The following is a 24,385-nucleotide window of genomic DNA, read 5'->3' on the forward strand; positions in this document are numbered from 1 at the left end:
GATGGTGGAAATCACCACCACCTGAAGATGCCAAAACGTTGTGTCACTGAAATATTGAGGGAGGGACTTGCATAATGTTATCTGGTGGGGAACCCAAAGTGTTTTTGCAACAGATCTATCAGGCAAGCCTGAAAAGTCACATATACTCCAAGCAGTAAGTACCTGTTGTAAAATGGTCACATTAGTGAGCTTGGCAATTAATTAAGAGTTTATCAATAAATTTGGCTTCATTTTGCAAGAAATTGTGCTGTGTTCCAGTACTCCCTCTTCAACAAAACTAATGTCAGTTTCTGCTCCACCTCTTCAGCCCAAGATCCTATGTATACTCTTGAGCATTTGAGTAAGATACCTGTTTATTTATAAAAATAAAAGTAACTTCTATCATGACTTTCCCATTCTTGTCCAGTGGGTTTGTTATCCTGCTGTTGCCTACTGCAGACTACAAGATTACTGTTGAAGATTTCTGCAAAGTTTTTCTTCCTTTTTAGTGTACCAACATTTCACTGTGTGGTAATTGCCTGGTACTGTTTAACGGGTGTTTTAACTGTTGTTTCAGAGATGCAATACCAAGCAAATGCAGTGAGGATGACTTGCTTGCCATGATTGGGGCAGCAGTGAGAAGAAAGAAGAAACAACATGCAGGTAAGATACATTACAGCAAATGTAACTCTATAGATAGAAAGAAAATTTCTGCTTAACAAGTCATAGCAAACATAAGAGCAAAATAGAACGAAAAACAACAGTGATAGAACCTGTGTTTTTTGTGTAAACTTGGATTTAATTTTTATTTAGTATTCATTCTGATTAATGCCCATTGGTCAACAGTATATTTCAGCCCTAGAATTTGGTTCTGCAAGGTCCACCAGATAACCATATATGGCTGTTGTAACTCCTTTATTGGACTTCAGAAGTTTTCCAGCAACAAATCTTTTTCTTTCTTTCTTTCTTTCTTTTTTTTCTTTTTTTTAAAAAAAAGCTAAAATGCAGAAAACATCATAAAGGAAACACTCACAGAAAAGCATCAGTGTCCTTGAAACAATGGAAACTCCAGTAGGAATATCAACAATGTTGGAAAAGACAGATTACTACTTACTGGTGAAGGCTGTGGCTGAAAGGTTTATGTAAGTGTCTTTTAATTCTGCCCATCTGCAACCTAAGGTATCTTCTTTATGGTAAGTAACAGTCTGTCTTTTCCTTCATTATTCATTAGTGTTCTTTGTTTTTATTTCTGTTTAGCAAGCATCATGTGGTATATAAGGGATGCGAATAGCATCAGATGTTGAATCATCACTCTGGAGGATATGAAGGTGCTGCATATTGGTGTGAGACAGCATTATCTGATGAGATTTTGAAAGAAACCTCATTGTGGATGTCCATTTGGTCGCCTGGTTAAACCTTGCAACATCTGTATTTTTGGAGTATTTGGATCTGACAGTGGCCTGATGTTGGAAAGTAAGGGCATACTCATCATCAATGTTCCAGTTGACTACATCAGACCACTACAAGGGAGCATCACTGTGTAGTGTACTGAGTACATTGTAACCTGTTCACGTCTGTGACTGCCATCTGAGAACAAGTACAGTAAACTCTCATGCAGCTACACTTTTGGCTAGCTAGATTGACACTTGACAAGTTTCAGTTTGCGTGCACCTGAAGCCAAGCATTTGCTGGTGTTTTTTGGCAATCTACTGCTAATCAGTGCACTGGTGCGTATCAAAAGTCCAAGTATCGTCAATTCGTGCGTGTGTTGGTTGAAGCTCTAGTGTGTTTCTTATTCGTATTGCATGGTTTCATGCCACTGCCATCTATTGGAACTCCTTGGAAGTACAGTACATACAGTATTGTTCTATGCAGCGCAACGTAGCCCTGTCAAAACCGACAATTAGAGTGCGCCGCCTAACACTCTCCACTTGTTGTCGGTACATCAAAGCTGAGTGTTTAACAGTGAATGTACAACACCCTGTTGTGTTGCCACGTGGGCTTGCATAGAACAGAGGAAATGGCATAGATGTATCGAATGCTTTCATTTGATGGCTGCCACAGCCTGGTTTCAAAAGTCAAAAGTTTGTCTAGTGCATCTCGAGTGTTGTCAAGTTGTGCATCTGTGTGTTTCTGATTTGAGGTTTTGTGCTCCCACTATGTGCCTTAAAGTGTCCAGAGATAAAAGGGGCCAAAAACCATAAAGGACTAAGTCGAGTGTCTGTAAAAAGAACACTGAACGTGACTACGGGCACGAAACATAAAATGAATGTGATCTTGTTGGAAAAAGAGCTTCACACTTTGCAGAGAATTGATGCTGGTGAGCCACCCACAAAAGTTGCTGCAGAGTAGGAGTACAATTACTGATTGGAAGGCAAATCGATCAGGAATTGAAAAATTTTGTTCCATCCAAGCATTGGGCAGCGCAGTGAAATCTTAAAAAAACAATGAGAAAAGGTGCACATCCTCAGTTAGAAGAGGCATTATTTTTGTGGCACAAATAAATAAGAGCCAAAGGTGTGTCAGTTTCAGGTCCTCTACTTTGTCAAAATGAGCTGATGAGCTGATTGAAGGAAAGAAGCAAGAATTCCTCGGAAGTAATGGCCGGCAGGATCGTTTCAAGAAGCAGCATGGCATTCATGAAATTGCCATCAGTGCCAAATCATTATCTGGGGATGAAGCTGCTACACTGATTTTAAGAAGAAACTGCACACAATCATTGACAAAGGAGGTATACTGGCAATCAACTTTACAAATGTGATGAAACTGGGTTGAATTACAAAATGCTGCCAATGAAAACCCTTGCCTCTAAAGAAGAAGAAATGGCTTCCGGATACAAAAAAATCAAAGAAAGATTTACTGTCCTTGCTTGCAGTAATGCCACTGGCAATCACAAACTGTGTCTTGCTTTAATTGGCAAATCCAGAACACCGAGAGCATTTAGACACCAACCAAGCAGTTTGCCACTGAGGTACACGAATCAGTCTTACGGCATGTATGAACAGTGCCATCTTCAGAGCGTGGTTCCAGGCAGAGTTTGTTCCAGCTGTAGTAAATTACATGGAAGGAAATGGACTTCCTTGAAAAGCGCTACTTCTTGTGGACAATGCTCCTTCTCACCCAGGTGATCTGCAAGATGGGGATATCAAAGTTGTATTTCTCCCACAAAATGTCACGCCTCTATGTCAACCAATGGACCAAGGTATTCTTGAGGCGATGGAAAAACATTACAGACGCAAGATGCTGGAATACTTAATAGGTGTGATTGATGCTGCAGATGATTTTGTGGAAGTTCTTAAAAAAATCGATGTTTTAAGTGTCATTCATTGATTGCTGAAGCTTGGAATCTAATTCCTCCAGTTCCTCTTGTTAGGTCTTGGAAAAAAACTCTTAGATTGTAAGGCAACCTAAGTGGTGGGAAGGAGGAGGCAACACCGAAACTCAAGCTGACATAATTTTGGTGAATTTACTGGAGAAGCTGGTTGTAAAGACACACACTTCGAAGACATTGAAGAGTGGATAGAAAATGGCATTTTTTCATGTGACTGAGAATGAAATCGTCCAAATTGTGACCGATCATAAAGTGTCAGAAGACTATGTTTCTGATGATGAATCAGAGAAAAATATTCCTCACACATTCTGTTACGAAGTGATCCAAACTGCCCTGGAGTACATCAGCCAACAGGCAGAGACGATTTAACCTGAAATGGTTTGATTTCAACGTTGGAGATGTATTGTTGCAGCAATAGTTTCTCAAGCAAAAAAACAAAAAAAAAGACATTTGTGACTTTGTTAGCAAAAAATAAACTCTAATGAAGCATCCTAGAACTTCTATGTCCATAACTTAAAAAGTTTTTTTTTTTTTTTATTTTCTTGAAAGTTCCTCTAGACGGACTTTTTGTTCCTTTGAGTAATCTCTAGATTTGTTTCCTAATTTTGTTCAGTAGTTTATTGTTTACTCAAAAGAGTAGGTAATAAAATTAAAACTCCTGTTATTTCCTGCTGCCAAATAAGGGAGATTTTTTCTGTAAGAATGCAAAATAAACGAGCTTTGTTATACAGCATTTAAAAACTTTGAGTTTTCAATCATAGTTTGGTGCCTTTTTAACATGTCAACACAATTTTTTCAGTAAAAAAGTGCAGGGTTATTTGCAACCGTATCAGTAATGTTTTACATACCCTACGCACGTTTTACGATCGTATTTCGCAATATTGATGCAATTTGGAGTGTTCACATGTGAAAACAGGGGGACTTTGATTTATCTGAAATTTTTGTTATCGGAACCAGCCACCGTCCTGATCATTTCGGATAAACAGGAGTTCACTGTAATAGACTCCCTGCAACATGCTGTGTCATACAGCTAGGAGCAGCCAGACTATGGAATTGCAGTCCTGCGCATAGGCTGCCATTAACACCCAAGCAAATGACTGCATGTGAAGTGGTGCCATGATCGAGAAGTACGGACTGCTAATGAATGGTGTCACATTATGTTCGCTAATGAGTCCCAGTCCTGCACTGCTCCAAATGACTATCATGGAGAAGTTTGACAGTGACCCGGGGAGATGGGGAGAGGTCCCATTCTTCCACATTTTGAGGGGGGGGGGGGGGTCACAAAGCAGTCCCATGGTGTGGGGAGCCATTGGGTATGACTTCAGGTCACGGCTTGTAATGGCCGAGGGAACTCTGATGGTACAGCAGTGTGTAATAGTATTGTGGTGCTATTTTTCAACAGGCCAGTGCTTGTCCACATGTAGTATGTGTCTCTTTAAATTGTCTGCGTGATGTTGATATACTCCTGTGGCCAGCAAAATCCCCATATCTGTCCCCGATAGAACATTATGGGACCAACATGGACGTCAACTCCATCCCACTGCCTGTATCCATGATTGCAATGTCCAGTTACAACAGTTGTGGATCACCTTTCTCAGGAGGGTATGCAGCAGCTTTACGACATCCTCCCGAACTGTCCAGGCCAGACAGGGGGCATTGCTGTATTGATAAGTGGGCTCAAACTGATAAGTTCTGTGTAAATTTGACTCTGTTTTGTTATCACTGAAATAACATCACATACCCTCTAAATTAGCTATGTTTAAATTTGTTTTCTCCCCACCTTCTGAGTGTCTCACTTTTCTTCAAGCAGTGTAATTTAAGACAGACATAAGTATATGAAAATGGGATGGCATATCACATTGCTATTCAACTATGCCCCTAAGAAAATTGTAAGATAATGGAGAAGAGCAGGTGCACTATTACACTGACTAGAACGTAAACTTAAAGATAGAATTATATTGTGTAACCTATACCGATGACATAATACTAATTGACAGAAACATCACTGATGTGCTAAAGCAATTTGAAATATTAAGGGAGCAATCTAGGAAAATTGGACTACTAATTTCACCTGGAGAAAAAATTCTTGGACGATACCAAAATGGCACTGGGTGAACTTATATAGGCAACAACATAGTATTCGGTGTTAAAGAGTTTAAATTAAATAATTAGGTGAAAAAGACCACTGAACATCATAATGAAAAGAAGGCCATAGAATCCAGACTTCAGAAAATACAAACTGTCTCTCAGTTAACTAAAAGTATTTTTCCTGGAACTCTAAAATCTAACATTGTACAACAGTGATCAAATTAGAATTTCTTTATGCATGAGAGAGACTCTTTGTCCAACACAAGACATGAAAACAACAAACTGAATTAGAAGAATGTAAAATTGTAGTAAAAATCTTAGGTCCAAGAATAAAAGATGGAATACATCACACAGGACCCAGTGTGAAATCTCCAGGCAAATTCCTAAAAACTCTTGTTACAATGTGTCTCCAAAGAATCCAACTTGTGGGACATACAGAAAGAATGTATCCAAACAGGCAGCTCATTGGATTCCCACATACTTGAAAAATAAGATCCAACTGATGAAAACAAACAGGAAGAGACCTTACGAAATTGGAATCACCACATTTACAGTATTCTGATGTAGTGATGAGTCACACAGAGTGCAGTTTCACAGTAGCTTGATCGATGCTTGTACTTGTGTATGTAGTATATGCAAGTGTGTACAGCGTTTCTTCTGGTGTACTCACAATATGCTAATTTAGTGGCCGAGCAGTGAACCGGATCCCTACTCGGTTCCAGTGTGCTGTGCTAATTATTCTTCTTCACTATACATTTATGCTTGGAGCTGCAAGAGAGGTCATTTTCCAGATAGTGCCACAAAAACAACAAATTCTCAGATATCAGTTTAACTTACACTCCTCAACATCATAGACAACATTTCACATTAATATGTTGCAGAACACTAGATTAGTGTTAAAATTGCCAGAGTAAACATTGTTCTCCATGTGACAGATTGTCACCCGATGTCCAAAATCGATAAATTTTATATCTCTGCACAGAGAAGCAGCTGGTTGCTCATTGTCATCTGTGGTGGTCCGCCCCAGTAGCTGAGTGGTCAGCGTGACGGATTGCCGTCCTCTGGGCCCGGGTTCGATTCCCGGCTGGGTCGGAGATTTTCTCCGCTCAGGGACTGGGTGTTGTGTTGTGTTCATCATCATTTCATCCCCATCCGGCGTGCAGGTCGCCCAATGTGGCGCCAAATGTAATAAGACCTGCGATATGGCGGCCGGACCTGCCCCGCGAGGGGCCTCCCGGCCAATGACGCCAAACGCTCATTTCCATTTCCAGTCATCTGTGGTGCTAATCAATGGGTCGAGCTCGTTGCTGGCACAGCGCCACCTCAGAGTAAGTGGCCCCTCATCCCAGCAGGTGGCGATGTTTAAACACCCGTATAGCTCCCCAGACTTACCGCGTCTGTGGATAACTCCGTCTCTGCACAGAACTTCCCACATTTCCCACACAGTGGGCCCTCGTGTCTCTTACACACAATAAATCTTCAAACTTATTTCATTGGCTAAGTTAAATTTCGAGTGAGACATGCTATTTTGTAAAAAATAGCAAACGGTAGACATGGATGTTATGGTGACTCTTTCCTAACGCAACATTTGTGTATTACACTTGTAGAAGTGCACTGCAACATAAAACAGTAGACCGTAAGTTCAAACAATGGAAACTCCAGGTTGGAATATCAGCAGTGTAGGAAAAGATGGAGTGGTAATTACCATAAAGATGGCACGTTAAAATGCAGACAGGCACAGTTAAGACACCTACACATAAGCTTTTGGCCACAACCTTCATCAGAAAAAGAAATAGAAATACACACCATTCATTCCCACAAGCAAGCACACCTCACACACACATGACCGCCAACTCCGACAGCTCAGGCCAGAATGCTAGTCTGTAAGTTTGCTACACAATAAATAATTATTCTGAGCTACAAGAAAAATGGATTCAAAGAACTAAACTGCTTGAAGAAAAAAAAGGGAAGCTCCCTGAAGCAACGTAGTTTCACGAGTGTGCATACCAGTGGTAAATTATGAGAGTCGCAACTCTCTGAAATAGATACAAAGGCCACCAGATTGCATTAGCTTTGTTTGTGTCTCGGATTGTTACCGTGAATGGTAGGAGCTATAAGAGATGTGAAGAGCGTAAGATGTTGAGTGATCCCTGTTAAGGACACAGATGCCCTGTACTTCTGTGAGTCAGCATTATCAGCATGTAACAAAACTTGAAGGGGCCTAATTGTGTGTCTCCATTTGCCAGGCTGATTGAATTATGCAGTATGCAGATTTGTGAGACATTCAGATGTGGTAGTGTCCCCATGTTGGACTGCTTGGGTACGTAAGGATGGCGTGCTTGTCAGCAAGCTTCCGGTTGACCGTGTCTGACAAGCCCATGGGAGAATTGCTGTAAGTACGCCGAGCACATTGTAACCCTTTCACACCTGCACCTGTCATGTGATCAGCAGTGAGTCACATTCTGCAAGACCCGCGATGACAGTTGTCAGTGAGTATGACAACGACATAGGGAGAGGGCGTGTGGGGCAGCATCGGATATGACTTCAGGTCACTCTGACAGCACAGCAGTATGTCATGGACATCCTACATCCTCATTTGCTACCTCCATGTCCAACGGAGTTACAAGAGACAGAGCAGTGAAAACATATCCAGTTGTTGACTCACAAAACGGTTTTGAGCTGTGACGCATGTAGTCTTAAGTGAATCATTCATACAAAAAGAAAAGAAGAGGAAGCTAAAGTCAGAATGTGAAAAAATTGGAGAATGGAATGGATATTTGAAGACTTCACACTTGAAACTCCCAGTTTTCCTATTGTGAAAGTGCCTTTGTGACCATATGCATTTCACTGATGATAAACTTTTTTTTTTCCCCCTGGGTCTTGGCTCCATATTTTTTCATCCAGTTGAGTCAGAATATTTGCATAGTATTTGTGAGGTATTGTTTCAGTCTTGCAAGCTAATCTAAAATACAATCCCTTTTGCATCCTAGAAAACAATGACCACTCTTTCTCTCCGATGAAGTCACCTTGGCTATTTTTGTGCAACTGCTGTTTCATTTCATCCACGGGAACAGATTGGTGCATAGAATCAGTTGTGTGTCAGATTGTCCCAAATTGTTTTTCACATTAGGTTGTAGTCAGGCTTCAACAGACATGCCACTCACTTTCTGGTACAGCCACAGCATCAAATGTTTTGCACATCTTTTTAATTACTGATCTTGCAATATCACACTGTGTTCTTTCTCAGCTTTTTCATATTTGATTGTAATTCTAGGAAGTAGTTCATGAGTCACCTTACAGAGACATATGCCACATATGAATTCAGCCACCCATTCCTTAACTGTTGACTATGAAGGAACTCCCCCCATGAACCATGGACCTTACCGTTGGTGGGGAGGCTTGCGTGCCTCAGCGATACAGATGGCCGTACCGTAGGTGCAACCACAACGGAGGGGTATCTGTTGAGAGGCCAGACAAACATGTGGTTCCTGAAGAGGGGCAGCAGCCTTTTCAGTAGTTGCAGGGGCAACAGTCTGGATGTTTGACTGATTTGGCCATGTAACATTAACCAAAATGCCTTGCTGTGCTGGTACTGCGAATGGCTGAAAGCAAGGGGAAACTACAGCCATAATTTTTCCCGAGGACATGCAGCTCTTCAACTTGACTAGAAGAAGGGATCGGTTGGTAGGACATGTTTTGAGGCATCAAGGGATCACAAATTTAGGATTGGAGGGCAGCGTGGAGGGTAAAAATCGTAGAGGCAGACCAAGAGATGAATACACTAAGCAGATTCAGAAGGATGTAGGTTACAGTAGGTACTGGGAGATGAAGAAGCTTGCACAGGATAGAGTAGCATGGAGAGCTGCATCAAACCAGTCTCAGGACTGAAGACCACAACAACAACAACATGAAGGAACTGACTCCTAATAAGTAAGATGATGCCTGTAGAAAAGTACAACAGAACAGTAATCTCAAAAAAGGACAGGATAGACAGTACATTCTGTAGGACATATTAAAAGTGATTGGTAAAAGAGACTTGGTGTGTTAAATGCAGCTTTTGATTACATGATAATTGAATTGGATAGATAAACAATCTACTCGCTAAGTGGCGGCAGAACACACACATAAAAGAAGATTATAATTAGGCGAGCTTTCAGAGCCAGTAGCTCATTCTTCAGGCAGAAGGGTTGAAGTGGAAGGAAGAGGGGTGAAGGATAGGTCTAGGAAAAAGGGTAGATTTTGAGAAAGTTACCCAGAACTGCAGATCAAGGGCTGACTTTCCAGATGGGATGTGATTCCACATCTACATACATACTCCACTAGCCACCATATGGTGCATGGCAGAAGGTACCCTGTCTCACTACAATAAAATTACTTGATAGTTGACATCAATCACTTGCTGCAACAATGTTGCCACATTGGCTACTAGCTACCGTTTGGTACAGGTGACAACAAACAAGCAGCTCACTTACAAATTATGTTAAATGTTTAACACAGAGCAATTTTTCTAGTGGCTGGTGCAAGGTATGTCAGAAATGTTGGATACTCTGTCGACTATTGATTTAATGTGATCAGTGACTGAACTGGGGCAGACGACCCGTTTTGTATCCCTGACTGTAAACTTGTGTCCTAACCCAGCCGAGAAAATTGTGGTCAACAGTCTGCAGCAGTACTAATATCATGATCGCTTTGTTCATGGCGATTAAAGCTAACCCTTAAGGGTAAACTCAAGACAACAAAAACTCAATTTCAGGGCTGAAAGCCAATTGAAATTTCTCCGTGTCATTTGTTACCTGTAAGTATCCTTACAATAGCTGCACATGCTGCCATGTTAGAAACCAGTGAACAGTCCATGTGGGCACTTGGTCGTGGATTATAGATGACTGAGGCAGATTCCAAATGAAGAAATAATGACAGGAAGAAAAATAAGACCAAATAGAACAGTCAAAACAATGATGAAAAATGATGCAGCAAATTATTAAAAATAAAAAATATATATTTAAACCAATTAATTGAATGAAAATAATAATCACACTCTTTTGGTTAGATTTAGAAATAAAAATTTTGCTACATTGATGAGATTCAAATCTATTACATGCTACACATTAGAATTATCTGCCAACCATTGTGCTATGCCACAGCACTGCATGAAGTAATTATAAATGTGAATGTAGTGACCCAGTTGCAACTATGAATTGCAACCTTAATAATTTCAGTTTCACGCACTGTAGTGAAAAGCTTATCTAATGTAAGATGATCTCTGTGAATATGATAACTATATGTATGATACTGAATTACACCTTGTGCTGAGTTATATGGTAGTGTTTGGTTAGTGCTATGAATGAAATGTGTGTCTTTCATTAGCATTGTTAATGTGTGTTGTTTTTAGTGTAGCTATTGCGTGTCATGAAATACATAATAAAAATGTAGGGCTCATAATTCGGGATACAAATACATCAAGAAAGAATGCTGAACCGGGAATTGGAAGTGACTGGCCAATTTTGGTGGAGTTTGGCAACAGCAGACAGTTCAAGTGTGATGCTGACTACTCTTATTGGCATTTGAAGTGCCAACTATCAAGTAATTTTATTTCAACTGTAGTCAGTTCCTTTCCCGTTCCATCTGCCAATCGAGTGAGGAAAAAGTGAATGTCTATATGCCTCTCTATGAGTCCTAATTTGTCGTCTCTTATCTTCGTGGTCCTTACACATAATGTATGTTGGTGCAAGCAGAATTGTTCTGCAGTCAGCACAGTGTTCCTCAAAATCCCTCCAGGGATTCCCATTTGAGTTCCAGAAACATCTCCATAATACTTTTATGTTGTTGTTTCAACCTACTGTTAACAAATCTAGTATCCTGCCTCTGAATTACCTCAATGTCTGCTTTAATTTGACCCCTTGCGGATCCCAGACACTCAAACTGTACTCAAGAAGAGATCACACTAGCATCCTATATGTGATGTCCATCACAGCTGAGCCACACTGTAGTAAAATCCACCCAACAAACGAAAGATGATTATTCGCCTTCCCTACCATGACCCTCACACATTTGTTCCATTTCATATCACATTGCAATGTTATGTCCAGATATTGAAACAATGTGACTTCTTCGTTCATGACACTACTAATGCTGGATTCTGGCATTATGGATTTGTTTTTCCAACTCATCTGCAGTAACTTATATTTTTCTACATTTAGGGTTAGCTGTCATTTATCACACCAATGGGGAACTTTGTCCAGGTCATCTCTTATCCTCCTAAATCACTCAACGATGACACCTTCCATACACCACAACATCATCAGCAAACAACCACAGATTACTGGCCACTTTGTCCATCAGATCAGTTATGCACATAGAAAATATGAGTAATAGCGCTCCTATCACACATCCCTGGAACGATCCTAATGATACCCTAGTCACTGATGGACACTCACCGTCGGGATAATGTAGTGGGTTCTATTACTTCAGAAGTCTTTGAGCCACTCACATGTCTGGGAACCTATTCCATTTGCTTGTACCTTTGTTAAAAGTCTGCAGTGAGGCACTATGTCAAAAGCTTCTCGGAAATCAAGAAATATGGAATCTGGGTTTGTGAATTTTATGATGGCAAAGTTAGAGGAGCAATGCATCTGCATTAAATTTTGTGTGAAACTCAAGAAAACCTTTACAGAGACACACCAAATGATGCAGGGAGCCTATAGCGATGAGTACTTAAGCTATACTCGGTGTTAAATATTATTCACACGTTTTAAAAATGGCTTTACAAAAGTCAAACATGATCCTTGTTCAGGACGCTCTTAGATGTCCCCTGATGATGCTTGTGTCAGGAACGTCAACGAAATTGTGTGTGCCAGTCGAAGATTCACTGTCTGAGAGATTGTAGAAGAATGTAACATTTCAATTGGATCATGTTATGAAATGACACAGCATCTTGGAATGCATTGTGTTGCCGTGAAGTTCATTCCATGGCTCATGAGTCAAGACCAACAAAACTTTTTGGATCTCACAAATGAGACTGAGATGTTCCTTGCGAGAATAGTATGACCCCTGCAGACTTCTTTTTATTTCCAAAGGTGAAAAGGATGAAGTTTTGCAATGGTAGATGAGATAGAAGAAAATTCGCAGACGGCACTTTATGCAACCCAGCAAGATGTGTGTCAAGACTGCTCCTGGAAGTGGAAATGATATTGGGAGCAGTGTATCAATTTTGGAGGAGAGTATTTTGAAGGAGACAATCCATAGTAACTAAAAGATAAGCATAGAAAATTTTGTGGACAAGGTTCTGGAATTTTTTGAACAGACGTTGTATGACAAAAGGGCATACTGAGTTGCCCATGAGCGATGCTTTGTACTGATTTGTGGACATAAAGTTATTGGTCTCTATGAAACTGATTAGATTCAAACCCAGAATATGTTCAAGAATTCTGCAGCAAACTGATGTTACGGGTATTGGTCTGTAATTTCGTGGGTCTGTTCTTTGGCCCTTCGTATATACAGCAGATGCCTCTGTATTTTTTCCCCAGTTGCTTAGGTCTTTCTGCTGGGTGAGAGATTCACAATAAATACAAGCTACGTAAGGGTCCAGTGCCATATAACACTCTTTGTAAAACCAAATTGAGATTCCATCTGCAACTGGCGACTTATTTGTTTTTAATTATTTCAGGTGTCAGGGATGCTTACGAGGGTGGTTTGAAAAGTTCTTGAAACAGAATAGAAAAAAAGTACTTATGTCACTGAAACTTTTTTGTTTATCAATGTACCCTGCTTGTAGATTAATTCACTTGGTCCAACAGTGTTCCAATACCTTGATCCCATCTCGACAATGATTTTCCTCCAGGCCTACAAAATAGTTGTCAACTCAGGCTATCAATTCTTCATTTAAGTGAATCTTCAGCCACAAAGAAAAATTTTCGGTTTAGGGAAGAGGCACGTGTGCCAACAATTCATACCTTAGTTTGTGTAATTTTACCATGGCGATGGCACATGCGTGCGAGCGTGCATTGGCTTGATGCTAGATGACTTTCTTCCTTATTAATCCTGGCCTTTTTTGTATACCTTTTGTTGCAATTTGTCCAGAAGGGTAGCATAGTATTCTCCAGTAATTGTTTGCCCAGTGGGGAGATAAAGTACAAACAGAATCCCCTTCTCATCCCAGAACACTGATGCCATGATCTTCCCCACTGAAGGAATTTGGTGGCGCATCCCAGAACACTGACGCCATGTCCTTCCCCGCTGAAGGAGTTTGGCGGCGGAGATTCAGCATGTTTCCAATGCTTTGATTGTTGCTTTGTCTCTGGGGTATAGTAGTAAACCAAAGTTTCCTCGGGGTCACAAACCAGCACAAAAGAGCTTGTTTGTTTCTCCTAAAACAGGCCAAACATTGTTGTGATATGTCCATTCTCATGCGTTTTTGACCCAGCATCAAGAGTCGTGGCACCCATCTTGTGAATACCTTTCAGATGACATCTGGCAAGCGTGAGCAATTTCATGCACTCTAAATTGGTGATCCTCCTTGATCATTATGCGCACTTTTGCAATGATTTCTAGAGTAGTGACACATCTTGGCTGACCTATTCATGGATGATCATCATCTAAGCTCTCCTGACCAAATTTAAATTCATTTATCCACTTGGCAACAGTTGAAGACAAAGGAGCAGAGCCCCTGGTGTATTCTGGAAATCGGCATGAATGTCCTTCGCTTTCATACCTTTCTTTATGAAGTACTTAATCACTGCTTGAATCTCGACCCGCCCCCCCCCCCCCCCCCCACCACGCCATACCGTCTTTGCAGATCACTACACAGGAACAACAACAGAGCCGTGTCACTGCCACAGCTCTCTTCCAAGAGCACTGACATGGCACATGTTTACAGGTAACAGTCCAACAAATATCATGTGAACAACTTGTGCTAGTGCTGGCCTCTTGTGGTGATTGTTGTTAGGTGTCTTTGTGCTACTGTCAAATGACGGTATGTTTATATGGTTCTCTTGCATGAATGATTTCTTAAATGTAAAATTTAAAACATTTATCTCCTACTGCCACACCAGACTGGTCAAGTGACTTGATGGAAACCTTTGACTCACTTAGTGATTTTACATAGGACAATAATTTCCCCTGCTTCTCAGCCAGATCTTTTGCTGAGGTATGACAGTGGTAGTAACCTTTCCTTGTTGCCATTTGGCATTCTCTTTTGAACCAAGAGTGCAGTAGCTTTTCCTTCCTCAGTATTTTCCGAATTTCATTGTTAAACCACAGTGGCTCTTTTGCATCCTTAATTCATTTACTAGGTACAGACTTTTTGAGAGTGCAATTCACGATCTGTTTAAGCTTTGACCATAATCTCTCTACGTCCATCTTAACGGAACTAAGTGATGTCAGTTCTGTCTAAGTGAGATGCTAACATCTGCTTATCTGCTCTTTCTGGCATGAACATTTTCCTAGCTTTCTTGACTGATTTATTAATTTTTGTAATCTTAGTTGTTATGATGTTATCATGATTATTAATCCCCATCTCTATGCTGAAGTCATTGATGATATGTGGCCCGTTTGTAACTACAAGGTCTAAGATATTTCCATTGCATGTGGCGTGCCAAACTAGGTGCTCAAGACAATTTTCGAAAACCACATTCAAAAGTGCTTCACGAGATTGACTGCACCCCCTGCAATGAAGCCATAGGCTACCATCTATACTCAGTAGGCTAAATTAACCTCCAACTAGTATTGCATGATCTAGGTATTTACGTGCTACTGTCTGTAGACTTTCTGTGAATGGCTCCAAAACTGTCATAGCAGAACTGGGTGGCTGATTATCCATTAATTAACGTGATTTCACATAGACTTGTTATACGCAACCAGATAACTTCACTGTCACAATCAGCTTTGACCTCAATAGAGACAATGGACACTCCCTCTCCTACAGTGTCTAACCTGCCTTTCCGATATATATTCCATTAATCACTAAATATGTTAGAGCTTTCTACTCTGGGTTTCAGCCAGCTCTCAGTCTCTGAGAATAATTTGAGTGCGAGACTTTCCTGGATGGCAGTAAATTCGGAAACTGTGTTAAAAGTACTTTGACAACTGATAAAACTTTGACAATATACACTGGAGTGAATTCAAAAGATAAACCTCAACCAACATTGAATGTATCTTTGTGATAAAGAGCCCAAATAAATAAATTGATGATTTTATTCCATTTCATCTGATTGAATGAAACACACAGAGCATAACTACTCAGAAAACAACTATAGTGCTGATTACATTCATTTACTATCATACATGTAGCACTCTGAGAACATTTCACCTTGTTATAGTAGTCCTGTGTTTTGGAACTAGGCAGTGCTTCATTTCACAAAGCGAAAGGAATGGCTTGTGTAAAAAAAAAAAAAAAAAAAAAAAAAAAAAAAAAAAAAAAAAAAAAAAAAAAAAAAAAAAAAAAAAGAAGAAGAGGAAATAGTGGTTGCTGGTGTTTTTAACACTATCATTCAATTTAGTTCCTATTGTGAACTTTGCAGCTAGGATATGTAAATGCTCTGAGACTGCTATTGATAATATCTTTATGAACAAATCTAGGGGAAAAAAGTCATATCACAAAACCAATAGTAAATGGACTATCTGATCACGACGTGCAGCATCTTGTGTTAAATGTTGAAACTTGTCAGGATAAAAAAAATATTAAATCTGAGTACAGGAGGATAATAAATAAGCCAGAAATTGAGGAATTCAGGAAATTGGTCAAAGACATGAACTGGAGAGATGTTTACCTGACTCAAATGGAAAATACAAAGCATTTATTAATAAAGTTACCTCCTCTTTTGAAAATTGTTTTCCCCTAAAGATAACTCAAATCACACAGAAGTCAAAAGATAAACCATGGATTACACAGGGAATAAAGATATCATGTGGGGAAAAAGGAGACTGTATCTACTATCTAGGAACATTTCTGATATTAGCATTGTAATGCATTACATAGAATACTGCAAAATATTGAGTCAAGTAATCCAGAAATCGAAGTAGCTTTATTAAGAGAAAAAGATAATTGTATCGGGCAACAAAATAATAACTGTATGGGATATAGTGAAGACAGAGAGAAGTGGGGCCAAACAGGAAGTGGACAGATAGCTCTAAAAGTAAATGAGGCTTTGGTAAAAAGTGCATGTAGTGTTGTAAATCTCTTAAGCAAGACTTAATTTTTGTTACTGATGGCTCGTGGTTATCAGGTTCGGTGAATGGTGCAATGGAGTATCTGGGACCAGTCTTTGAAGATTATCATGTAGAACCTATTCGAGGAACTTTGAATTCCGACCATTGCTTCTCAGTATACTTACTCCTTAATAAAATTTGTTGCAAGTTACATATCTATATTTCCAACAAATAGCTCAATACATATTATCAATACTAGGAATAAGAACAATCTACATAAAGACCTAAAATTGTTGTGACGTAACAAGACTGTTACGCCACACTGAAGTAGCCGAAAGAAAGGCACGCGTACACACACGCCGACTGGCGTCAAGTCTGGAACAGGATAACTATTGAATGGTAGCAAGAAAAGTACGTAGCTGGAATATACTTAACTTTATTCACTCCTTGTGATACATCTCTCTTGACTATACAAATGAGACTCGTAAGATACATGCACTGTTACAATTGGCGCCTTGCTAGGTCGTAGCCATGGACTTAGCAGAAGGCTATTCTAACTGTCTCTCGGCAAATGAGAGGAAGGCTTCATCCGTATTGTCGCTAGCAATGTCGTCCGTACAACTGGGGCGAGTGCTCTATCGTATATCGCGACCTGCCTTGTGGTGGCGCTAGGTCTGCGATCACACAGTGGCGACACGCGGGTCCGACATGTACTAAATGGACCGCGGCCGATTTAAGCTACCACCTAGCAAGTGTGGTGTCTGGCGGTGACACCACAAAAATCACTTATGTTGGTCCAAAAGGGGGTCCAATATTCAGGAACACACATTTTCAATAAATTACCAGCAACCATTAAAAACTTGGTTTCAGATAAAGCACAGTTTAAACAGAGTTTGAATGACTTTTTGATAGGCAATGCCTTCTACTCTATAGATGAATATCCTAACAGAGACTGTTAGGCCAGCTTAAGTAAAAATATGTTAGATTTAAGTTTTGACAGCACTTGGTTGCAACAGTCAATATTTTGTGTATTTTGTGTATGATAAATTTATTAATAGAGCATAACAATGTTTCATTCTGACAGCGTATTAATTCTGTAAATATTAGCTTTTCCAGTTTACTGTATTGTATTCACCTATTTTGACAATCTCGTGACAAATGATCAGAGTAGTATTCATTATATTAAAATGTTTTGTGTTATACATTCTGACATGTTCCACACCCTCGAGAATCATCTCATTTTTTCGGTGTATGTAACAAAAACTGAATCAAATCAAATCCAATCACCATCTCTCATCATGTAATAACTTCACTTCTTCTTCTTCCCTTGTTGTCTCCTGTTTTTCCAGTACTCGTCCATCTCCTCCTCATGTTTTTCCCCCTTTATTCTCTTCGTGTTGTTCTCAATCCCCTATTTCTTTTGCATTGAAAGCCTTTTAGTTTTATTTACTTATTTTTTTTATTGAGGTGAGTCTCTATGGACTGTGTGGTAACAACCGACTTCACTCTAGTGTCCAGGTCTTGTTCTTGCTCCAGCTTTGACTTCCTGCCAGTATCTTCTGAGCCCCTCCAAGACGTGCCTTTTTATGCTCTTCAGATAATGGTCCTCACTGTCTTTTGGATGTTGATGCCATGTTAAAACCTTGGTAGTTGGTCACCAATCTTCTAAATTTGTTCCTTTCAGGAATTTCTCTCTGAGATACCAATCTGCTTAAGATCTTTTTCAGATTCTTTGAACCATCTCGGCCTCGTTTTCTTAGATATGATGAAACTCCATATTCTTTTTGTTAGTCAATCACCGTCCATTTTCATGAGATGACCATAAAATAACAATCATTTCTTTGTAATGGATGCTGTGGTAGGTTCTGTCTCACTGCACGTGTCCTCATTTGCTCTCATTCGCCATTGTCCATCGACCCATCTATTACCTTAGGATTTTCCTTAATATCCTACACTCACGCTTTTCCAGCCGCTCAGCTTTACCTTGTCTATTCGTGGTCAAAGTTTTGGATACTTATAAGCCCTCAGGTTGTACAACTGTATTATAATGTTGGAACTTGGCCCATATACTCATAGACTTTTTGTTATAAGTATTCTTTGTCAGTTGGTATGCTTGGTCTAACTTCCTCATCCCGACAATTGCTTCTTCTTTTAATCCATTCTCCTGGTGGATGACTTCACCGAGATACCTGAAATTCTTAACTCATCTGATTTTTTCCCAGGTTGGTTATCATCCATTCAGGTCCGTCACAGATGTTCATCATATATTTTGTCTTTTGAATAGAGATCTGGAGTCTAACTTTTTTCAGCAATTTCTGACAGCCTATTTATCTTGTTGACTGCTGACTCTATGTTGTTAGCAAAAATGGCCAGGTCAGCCTCAAAATCTAAGCAGTCAATGCACACCCCTTTGTTCTTAGGACCAAGTCTGAACCACTCTTCATTTGTTTCTTCTTGGGCTAATAACTTTCTCCACTCTCGAATGACCTTTTCCAAGACACAATTGAAAAGGAGAGGGATAGTCCATCTCCTCATCTTATGTCCGTTCTGATTGTAAAGGGTTCAGATACCTCACCCATAAATTTAATTTTTGACACTGTGTTAGCAAGAGTTTGTTTGATCAGCTTTCTTGATGTATTACCCACCCCAAACTTTTCCAAAATATTCATTAATGCATGTCAGTCGATGTAGTCATATACTTTCTGAAAATCAACAAACATTACCACATAGTTATTTCTTCCAATTTTTTTTGTACCTGATGATGTTCTTCAGGTTAAAGATCTGTTCTGCGCAAGAATCGCCCTTTGGGAAACCAGCTTGATAGTCCCCAATCAGTTGGTTACAATGATCTTCTATTCTATTCTGTATCACTTTGGAGAGAATCTTATATGGAACAGATACTAATGAGGTACTCCTATAGTTATTGACATTCTATTTATGACCTTTTTTGTGTAGACGATGGATTAAAGCTGGCTGCCATTCAGTTGGTATCATCCTAGCTCTCCAGATCTCCTCAAAAAGTTGGACTAGTATATCTAGAGTTTCATTATTTGCCAGCTTCAGTAGTTCCACCACTATTGAATCCTCTCCAGCTGCCTTATTATTCTTAAAGTTGTTGATGATCTCTTTGGTCTCCTCTTTACTAGATGGAGATGAGGGGTAGTTTGTGGATTGGGGCACATACAGGGAATCTTTCTTTCGGTTCATCACAATTAAGTAGGTTTTCAAAGTAACGAGACATTATCTTGCAGTTTTTTTGTTGGTCAGGCCGAGTGTGGTGTGCATACTGTAAGACCTTCAGTACACACACCATCAGATTATTTGACTTGTTGCTCTAACGAAGTAAGCGAGTGTCAGCAATATGTCTCGTGGTCTTATCATGGCGTGTTTATCTTCTGCCATTAGGTCAGACGATAGAAATGCCACTTGCACGCTTAGAGTAGCAGATTGACGGTGACCAACTTTAAACAGAACTTGATTAATTTTCACATACATTTATTAAAATAATAACAAATATAAAAATTACTTAACTTGGTTCTGGATGCTATTTAGAATTGACAATCTGAAGTTCCTTTGGTATTGATACATTAATCTTATTCTCACATATATCTCGGATACTTGACAAAAGTGTCTATACATTTATCTTCATGGCTATGTACAGGAATATGGTAATCTAATTAGGCGCAGACTGGATCTTGACTATGGACTGGTACAGACAATTGTAGAACTCGTACAGACTGGTACAGACTATGCAGATTGGTACAGACTAATGCAGACTGGTGCAAGCAAATGCAGACTGACTGATCGAAGGTCTTTACACTCGTTATAATACCTCGCACGTTCATGTATCACTGCGCGAGTATGATGCGCGAGGAGGAAGTGTTCTATGTTAGCAGCAATCTCATTGGCTGCGTTACATATTAATACATGGATCGGCGGAAGCAGAATTTGGTCCGTCTCTATGGCAGCGCCATCTCGTAGTGTGGAGATGGACGAGTGCTGCGCCTGCGCTGTTGTGCTTAGCGGACCGCACTCTAGTGGGAAATTTGTGTACGTGCTGAATACGCGGAACTATGTACACAACACTGAGCTTTCCATTTTCGTCTCTAAAACAAAAACTAGGGGCTTGGTATCCTTTAAAATTCGATTTGAACGTCTGATAGAAGTCTCTGACATTGTTTATCTGGAAACGCTGATTGATCTGTTCTAACTGCTGTTTCTCATACAACTGCTTAGCCCTTCGTAGAGTTCTGGCTGCATATTTTCGAACTTCATGGAATACATCAAAATCATCAGGTCTCCTGGTAGAATTCCACTTTTTCCATGCACTTGCTGTTTGGGCCGCCAACTCACCACAAACCTCATTCCACCATGTATGATTCCTCTTTTTAGCTGTCAGGATTTTAGTATTAGCTGCTTGTTGGATCATGGAGTCAATGTCTGCCCATTTATGGGATTCAACTGTCAGTTACTGGTGGCATTGTTCCAATATGTTTTGATTGATTTTGAGCTTCGCAATATCATATTTATGAAATTTATTTCCGGTTTTCACAGTCTTATTGAGAGGGATGAAATTAATTTTGATCTTGGAGAGGTGATGATCCTTTTAAATTCAGTATTTTATCTGTAAAAAGGTTTCTTTCTTTATTTCTGATTGTTTGATGTTGTTTCTTTCTTATTTCTGTAATCCATGCTATCATTGATTCCTTCTTCCAGAACTACTCATTCAGTAGAGGTCTCTAAAAAAAGATTAATCTTCTTTTAGCCATTACTTCTGATATTTTCTCAAAATTTTTTTAGATCTCCTCATTACTTCTCATTTTCCAGCCATCTGTAGCTTGTATTGCAACCATTATTTTCTAATAATGCTCCTTTGAGGATCCTCTGTTCTGTCCGGCTTATAGTTCATCATTAGGCATCCTCATCCATATAAACATCCTGGTCATACCACTGTGGGATAGTGTTTCAGTTTTGTTTTTTTAGTTGTACATTTCTTGTTGTAAATATCCTTTGTCAAACGATTTGCTCTCTCCAGTTTGCTGACTCTTGCATCTACTGTTAATTCTTCTAGTCCATTTTGTTGTACAGTTTGTCCAATATATTTAAATTTACTTACTAATGCTATTTTACATTTTTGTTTTTCTAAGAATGTTGATGCATTGTTTGAAATTGTCATCAATGTTGTTTTTTCGGCTGAAATTTTGGCACCAGCTCTCTTTGCTATTTCTTCCAAAAGATTTCTTTCAATAACTGTCTGTCAGATTTTTTGAAAGTATATCAGAATCATCTGCAGAAGCCAGGCAGTTTACCTTAATTCCATTTGTTTTTCATCCTAAAATTATTGGTTCAATTTTGTGATTTTTTTTCCTCCACATTCCAGATACTTTCTATTTTTTCTAGAATGTAGTGTTACAGTAAAGGTGATAAACTGTCCCCTTGTCTAACATCAGTTTTTATTTCAAATGGTTGAGATACTTCTCCCATAAATTTAGCTTCAGCCATCCTATTTGCTAGTGTTTAGAGGATTATGTTTGCTTTAACACAAAATTCTTTGATGATTTTACCTATAATTTTTCTGCCTACCAAATCAAATGTTTTCTTGCAACCAATACATGATACTATTATAGGTTTGGTGATTAACAGTATGTGGAGAATTATCGATTTTCTAATAAACATCTGTTCTGTGCAGGGTATTCCCTTTCTTGAGCTCCTTGAGATTCTCCCAGTTATTTGTCTAAAGTTTCTACAACTCTGTCCAGAGAATTTTTGATAATATTTTGTATACCACTGGCAGAAGTGAGGCATCTCTGCAATTGTTGACATATTGTGTGTCCCCTTTTTTTCATAGCTGTGGATTAATGCTTTCCATAATCTCTTCAGCTTTCCAAATGTTCTCAAACAGCAGTTGTAGATCATTTGTGTGTTCTGACTATTTCAATAATTTTGCTGTAGTGGAGTCCTCATTTGTTGCTTTGAAGTCTTGGAATGATTTGATGGCTTCATGAATTTACTGCTCTGTTAGTGGAAAATCTTCCTCCAGATGTTGTGGGAATGCTATTATATATTGCTACAATGTGCTGTTATTATTATTATTATTGTTGTTGTTGTTGTTTGGTTGCCTGTTCTTCAGCACTTCCTTTCTGTTTCCTTTATCTATTTGCCGCCATTTTAGCCCATTTACCAGTATTTTCAGCTTGTTCTTCACTTATTTGACCTTTTGGTGGCTCCTCTTGAAGAGATCTTATTTCTCAGCATTTAAAATTACATCATCTGCTGCTCTTTTGCAACTGAATTTCATCATGTCCAGTCTAGTTTTTTCATTTATTTAACCATCCATCTTCCTTGACTCAAGATCCTGAATTTTCATCCTTAATTCTTGAACAGTCTCATTTCTCTTTTTACATTTTCCAGATGAAGAAACTTTTGGTCCTCAAAGCTAAGATTAGTATCAGTTTTTTTATTTGTTTCTGCCTATGGCTGCTATATCTCTTTAGTTAGAATATTTTCTCTCTCTGTATTTGATTATAGTCTAAGTCTGAATATTTTTATAAGTACATTTATTGCTGTAGCAATGAGTAAAATAAATTGTATTGCACTGCCTGTAGCATGTAGCACCATTTTGAGTGTTAGTCCTCTTGCTGTACAAAAAGTAGCTTTGATGATTACTTAATGCAAGTATTTTGTAAGAGCTGTGGAATGGTTAGTATCTGTTTATATTTTTCTGATTAATTCAAGCTCGTCAATGCACATCCTGTGTTAAGGATATATTTGACTGAATTTACTGTGTGTTAAATATAAGCAGTGGATCCATTGGGGTAGTCTTTTTGGTAGAAATATGTCAAGGTGAACAAAACAGGAGATGGTGAAGGAAGAGAGGGAAAAGATCAACATTTGGTTCTCATCAGCAATATAACTGGGTTGCAACATTCAGTGAAAATTATCTGTGACAGGAAGTTGTCAGAAATACATTTTTTGAAGAAACCTTATGTTTGTATAAGCATTTATTAAATTTAAAAAGTTGGATTTCATCTGTTAATACAAAAGATAATGTTTTGCATTGCAGGCATGCTGAACCTGTCAAAGATGAAGAATCGGCCAATGATTCTTATTGGAGGATAACAGTATGTATAACTTATACTTGAGATTCTTGAAAATAAAGCTAGTCAGTATTTCTTAACAGTACTGATTTAAATACATCTAAAAGATCGCTGTTACCTAAATGAAAGTTGATGAGCAAAGTCTTAGTGGACATTTGTATAAAATTGTCATAGGTGTTATTTACAAGAAGAGTGAATAGTTTCAATAGGAATGTGGTGAGACATTTAACAAATGTCATGACCACACATTAATAGGACCTTATAACACTACCATTATGATATTAGTATGCTTTTACGTAAATAACGGAAACCCTGTCTCTATGTTGCCACGTATAACCCTCTTACTAAAATTTAGTTTAGTTTCCAAATAAAATACACTATGGAAGGATGGTCCTGTTTATAGGAAAAGATAATCAGTAGAGTTATCCTTCTTACAGGATTTACCATGTGTTGCGTCTAATGGATAAGTAAATTGGACTATTCACTTCATTTCCTAAGATCTTACCCAGTGGCTAGATAGAAACACAGTATGAATAATAATATACTGAAGCTAGGACAACTCATTTCCAAGTTCATTTAGTGGTTTAAAACATGTACTTAATGGTCACCAACCTATCCTGGCAATGAAATAGTGAAGTATTGGAGAAGCAGAAATGTGAATTTTGCCTACTTTCTTGCTACTGTTTAGTTTGGCTCTTCAAATAAATTACCCCACTTAAACAATTTTGGGCTACATCTTTATACATTA

The 24,385-nt window shown here is 38.9% G+C and overlaps 1 protein-coding gene across 1 annotated transcript in view; it reads left to right on the top strand.

Moving 5' to 3' along the window:
- Nucleotides 1-23,624, top strand: part of LOC126471507 (uncharacterized) — a 334,590-nt gene extending 310,966 nt beyond the window's left edge. Inside the window, exon 6 of the mRNA XM_050099728.1 lies at nucleotides 23,604-23,624. The gene's annotated coding sequence lies outside the window, so the exon portion shown is untranslated. The remainder of the gene's footprint in view (nucleotides 1-23,603) is intronic.
- Nucleotides 23,625-24,385: the final 761 nt, after the last annotated feature.

This window comes from Schistocerca serialis, chromosome 3 (genome assembly GCF_023864345.2).
Source record: "Schistocerca serialis cubense isolate TAMUIC-IGC-003099 chromosome 3, iqSchSeri2.2, whole genome shotgun sequence".
In the NCBI taxonomy this organism is placed as follows: domain Eukaryota; kingdom Metazoa; phylum Arthropoda; class Insecta; order Orthoptera; family Acrididae; genus Schistocerca; species Schistocerca serialis.